A 5,989-nucleotide genomic window follows, 5' to 3' on the forward strand; every position below is an offset into this window, starting at 1 on the left:
AATACTGAGGGATTTTGATTTTCTTCGAGGGCTAACTCCGGTCCGTTTGGATGGATTTTCGATTGGAAAGTACGAGGAGAATCGTGCATCTTTTGACCTTAATGCTGCAAAGTTTGAAAGGGGAGCGATGCGATTTTCGGAGTGAAAATCGCTCGGGCGCTTGAACCCTTTCAAAACAAGGCTTCCACCCTTGTCTTTCTTTGATGCATTACATTAACGACGAAATCAGACTTATTCAAAATCGCTAAAAAAAAACATTTTTGAGGTAAAAGGACGACTATGCACCACAGGTAAAGTAATTCAACGTTTATTTATCGATGATTTATGTACATAGTCAGCAATATATCACTCTAGGTGAGGCAAACGGTAAATCTGGTACATTCACTATAAAACAACGGTCGGCTACACAAACAGATTGTATGGGCGCCCTGTGAAGAAACCACGACGGCGACGTACGACAACGAGGACGTGGAAAAACAAGAGATCTAATTGGAAGAACAACAGCTCAGCACGTGCGTTTTGAAACTTTGTACATTTCTTAGCCGTCCTATGCAAAACAACAACGTGAAATCGCCAAGATTTGCGTCGTCTGCGAACCTAAACCGCGACGCAAATTATTTTAATTTCCATTTGGAACTCAACGGCTACTTTATACGTCATGCTGAAGTTGAGCTGTGGCGCTGTGTGAGACAGTAAGCTCCTGCAGCCATTTCTTAAATTCTAACTAAGAATAGAAATTCATCTTTTAATCGAATTCTTCCTTGGCGTCGCCGTCGTGGTTTCTTAAGGTCCTTACTACCTTCACGGGGCGGGTACCCTGCTGGCTGAGGCGTTTATTTGTTAACTTCCCCTACGGTCCACGTAAAAATAAAGTCCTCTGCGCTCGGCCTGTTAATTCTTCTTCGAGCATGCGCGGCCTGTTGCTTAGAAACAATTTAGTTCCCGGTAGTACTCGGCCAACTTTCCAGACGCCATAACCGTGATTGTGAGCTCACACTTGGTCTTGCTATATAGCTAAATAGGATGCGTGCGCATAAAAACGTGTTTAAAACAGGTTCTGACCGGTTTTGCAAATCAGATTATCTACAAACTTGGATAATTCCCAAGCGCATGCTCAAGAGGATTTAACAGGCCGAGCGCAGAGGACTTTATTTTTACGTGGACCGTAGGGGAAGTTAGCAAATAAACGCCTCTGCCAGCGGAGTACGGGGCGCGGGCGGGTGTCCTCGTCCGCGAAAAAATCTTACTACTCGAGATCTTTTTAACCAAAGCGCTACTAACATAGGATACAAAAAGGGCATAAACTGCAGAGCCTGATAAAATTTGGTAGGAAGCTACAGGGCTTAATAAAAATTGGTAGGTTTTTTTTTAAAGTGGGTCTCATCAAAGAAGGAAGCCGGTGAACCGAAGATAACTAAGAAGCACTCTTTTGAGGCCGTCGGGCATCAAAATCATGCATTAATGAAAACGCACTGTTCGGTGGTACACAGCAAGAATCTGTTTCAGCATTTTTCCGCCTGTATCTTGATTGGTTATTGTTTTGATCAGATACGAGTGGTTCCTGCCGAGAACAGACAACCACTACAATGTAACCCGGACTGGAATTATGTCATCTAGTGCCCCCAAGAGGCTAACGCAGGCAATTCTATCGTTTGGACGCTCTGGACAGCTACGCGTCCTGAGGAACTACTCGGCACCATCAGAAAAGGAATCATGGAAACAATACCTGCTTCCCAAACCTCATACCGATAGATTGAAGTTTTACAACAGTGTTGTTAAACATTTAACTCCCAAGATCTGATATCGATTATGAATTCTCCCCTCTAGCAGCTACACATTTCCTTGTAAAATGGTTAAGAGAATTTGGTGTTTAATCAAGGACATCTACCTGTTAACTTTGAGTATTCTCATCACCTGTTTGCTGGATCAGGTATGGATATTATAGGGAGAAGTTACAGGTTAATCACTTCTGGGAGTTAAGCAGATTTATGAATCTTCTTTTAGTAGTAGGCAAGGCGGATTCAAACGGTATCTCCTTGAACGACAGCAGATGCACTGGCAGTTAAACACAAAACTGAGTAAATGGTCTGTCAGATAGCTAGGGAAAAGAATCTTTTGAGAAACTAGAAGTGGGGACTATGTCAAAATATCACAAAGTTAATTGCAGGTGTGGATGGTTGCAAGAGTAGCAAAGACGTTGTCAAGTGTGGGTCCTGCTTGGCCACTGTATGTGACACCTTGAAGTCCGCAGCAGATTTGTTATCATTCATAATAGACTTCTTGAAAAGACGAATAAACCCCCTGCGGGTAACGAGCTGATATATTTTCAGGAAACTCAAGAACGAGTTGACAACAACTGAAATTCAAAGAGGAACGCTTACAACAGAGGGCACACTTGCTTCTCACCTTAAGAGAGCCCGATAACTCTAAAGACTTGGAAACATGGAACATTTGAATTGTAGAACTTAAACATTTTCGAGCATCACGTTTAATACATAATTACAACCATTGATTATTTCATTACTTTAAATCGTGTCTGAACATTACAAGACAAAGCTAAAAAAGACAAGATCGTCAAAAAGGTAATAAATTGAAACCACTGCTTCTACTTTTTTCTTTTTTGCTTTTTTTTTTTTTTCATGATCCCCCTTAGAGCTGATCCCCTTTCGCTGTTCGCTTGAAAACCATGTGATCCCTCCTGGGACAAATAATGACTGGTCCCTTCCTGGCTGATTCATAATCTACGTTTCGGGGAGCCTCTTTAAAATCGGTTGTGAGTAAGAATTTTTTTGTTTTTTGAAAAAGTTTATTACAGTGCTCATATAAAAAATGCTCTCGGCAATGTCTGTCTCTAGTCAGAGAGCGCTGAGTCTCGCGCACGTAGGAATAAATAAAATCAACAACACCCACGCCCGAGGCTTATGCGTCACTTCTTTGTTCGACCCACATTTTGGCGTCATCTGCAAATAGGAATCTATTTGTTAAACAAATGAGTCTATTTCAGGTTTAAGGACGAACCCTTTGCCATTCGACCACGTCTTTGTAAAAGCGAGAGAGATTGTTCCGACTTTCTTGAGTTCAAACAATTGGGAACGATCGCGGCTTTTTCCCGAGAACACTCTACATCGGTGGAAACGATGTACTTCTGTTTTTGACTCAGTCTCGCAGTCTCCCCTCTAATTATAGAGAACTCCATCTCTATGAACCGGGTGACTTTTTCTGGAAGATCTAAAGGGAGTTCTTGAACTTGATGGCCTTTAGACGAAAGACCAAACCATAGTTGGTTGCTACTATCAGATTCCTTTGGAGATAGTCGAGGAGAAATATCTTTTGGTGACGATGTTAAAAAGCCCTTTTGCTCCAACTGCATCGAATTTGCTGTTCCATTTAAATTAAGCTCTGTTGGTAATTTACGACAATTTTGGGAATCTTTCGACGGTTTGTTATTTACACATGTTTCGGCAATAGAATCGCTTTCGAACTTTACGAAGTCCTGGGAATTTCGAAGTCTCGGGGATCGGCGCAGCTTACATCGTTTGGTGCTTTCATCGTAGTGATTTAGGCTTTCCTCAGTGTTTTCTTTCCGGTCTATTATCACAGGCTTTCCTAAATTTGTCATCGAAGTGTCCAGCGACTTTCTTGCCTCCAACGACTTTCTTGCCTCCAACGACTTGGCATTAAATATTTCCCTTTCACAGGCTCCTGGAGATTCTGGCAAAGCACGGTACTTACGTCTTCCTGTTGAATTTGTATCCTGGCCCTTAATCATCGAGAACTCCTTTTCTATAAATTTGGTGACTTTCTCCTCGACATCAAGTTCCGGTTTTGGACTAGACGGTGGATGAAATAATTTCAACTTTCTGTTTTGCCCGTGTAAATCGGTGTAATCACGAGCTTGTGGAAAACGTGCGTCGCGAGAGCGCTCTGTAGAATTTTCTAAACAGGAAATTTCTTCCGTAGAAATTTTTTTTACCATTTCTTCATAGTTACATGGCCTTGGAGGTGTAGATTTATTCCTTAAGTTTGCGTTTCCTCCAAGATTGACTTCTCTTCTTCTTGTGTTGACCATGGCTGCTTTATCCCAAGTCGAGAGGTCTTCCAGACCCATGCCGCCAAAATCTCCTCTTTCAACCTTCTTTCGTGCTTGCTGCGAACTACGTTTTTGCTCTCTGGATGCTGGATTGATAATGGGCAGTCTATTCACGTCTTCAGTTTCTCTGTTTCCGTCTGTTAAGAAATAATCTCCCGAAAGTAAAGTGTCTCCTTTCCTTAGATCTCTGACGACTGCTTGATGATTCATTTTCCCGTCGTCAAGGCCAACCTTTCCGATGAGATCGTGGCTATCTTCTCCATCAACGTTTCGCTTTCGAAAATGCGATCCCTGTCTAGGAAAGGAAACATGAAGTTCATCCAACGACAGCAATGATGAATTCATACTCTATTTTCGCTAACAGCGCTTCAAACAAACTCAAAAAGCTCTGTCTTGGTTGAGGATCAGCGAAGAATCTGAGAAGATCTCGTACAACGTAGCATTATCACCGCGATGACTGCTGTTTTTATCACAGACAAATGCTGCGCAGATTAAAAAGCTTGCTGTGGTGACTGGATTACCCAGGAACAGGAACTGTTAAATTTGCATATGGAAGTTGTTCAGCCTGTTTGAAACACCTGTCCGGATCACTGAGAGTCAACATGTCTGAGCCTTGTTTAAAGGCCCCTCAAAACTTTGTTACCAATTCGACTCAGTGTTCCGATGTTTCTTTAAATAAACTTTTTCGAGGGGATTTTATAAATTGCTCAAAAGAAAAGCAATAAATAAAGAAGCTAGCGGAACGAAATCGTTGTTGTTTGCTAACACAGAAAACGTTACATAACAAATGAACATGTGTAAATTAGGTACCGACTCAAGCCGAAAACTTTTTCCCTTAATAAAATATATTTGTCCAGACGCTGAAACACTCTGCAGTTTTATCCTAGTTTACCTAAATTATTTTCTACTTGACAGTCATGATAAGTAATTAAAAGAAAAATAAAAAAATACTTGTGATGTATACTCAAAGCGTATCTTGGCACAGAAGCAAAGTTTTTTCCACTCAATCTGCTCAGAAAATATTCTGTAACTTAAAAAAAGCGATGATTGTGGTTACATAACCTAAAATTATTCACCTATAAAGAAAGGAAAACCTCCCCATAAACTATTCACTCCACTAAGAAACAAATCATCAATTTGTTCCATTTCGCGTGCGTGGTTATTTCATACATGCAGTACGTTATCTGCAGTTTTACAGCCGTCACAGGGAGGAAAATTCTATTTTTGGCACCAGTTTGATAGGAAACTGAAAAGCGAACTTTAAATTTCATATAAATGAGTTTGACCTTAGAGTACACAGAGATCACGTTGCCATGTTATAATTACACACTGCGGCTGACTTTTCAATTTGTCTGTGAATTTGAATTACAAATTCAAATTCACAGACAAATGTCGGGGTGAGAGGAGCGGAAGGGGGAGGGGAGGACTGGGGGCGGAATACAAGAAAACGCACCGGAAGGATACCAAATTTACGATTAGTGGAGCCACACTGTCAATAGCAAAGTTTTAAAGTGACTTTTTCGGGGGGGGGGGGGGGGAAGGTTATGAAAGGAGGGAAAAGCTAGGAGAAGTGCATTTTGGCGCATTTTGAGAGATGAGTGTGCCACTGATCATAGAACTTTTACATAATTAACTGGAACATCCTTTTTCTTTTTAGTTTTTGGCGCTGCCAGCTGCCACATCTCAGCCAGCCCACGCTGCCGCTTTTCCGCCAATTTGCACGTGTAAACGTTCGAACGTGCAAGCGACGTCAGCAACCAGATTCAAGCGATGGTGTAGTCTGAATTTCAGCCGTCTCTTCCCTTTACCCCTGAAATTCAGACTAGCGACGGTGTGGCGAAATTCTTTACGAAACTTTATTTAAAATTTATTCAGTCAAAAACATTTGTGGACACTTGG

Source organism: Stylophora pistillata, chromosome 8 (assembly GCF_964205215.1).
Source record: "Stylophora pistillata chromosome 8, jaStyPist1.2, whole genome shotgun sequence".
Lineage (NCBI taxonomy): Eukaryota > Metazoa > Cnidaria > Anthozoa > Scleractinia > Pocilloporidae > Stylophora > Stylophora pistillata.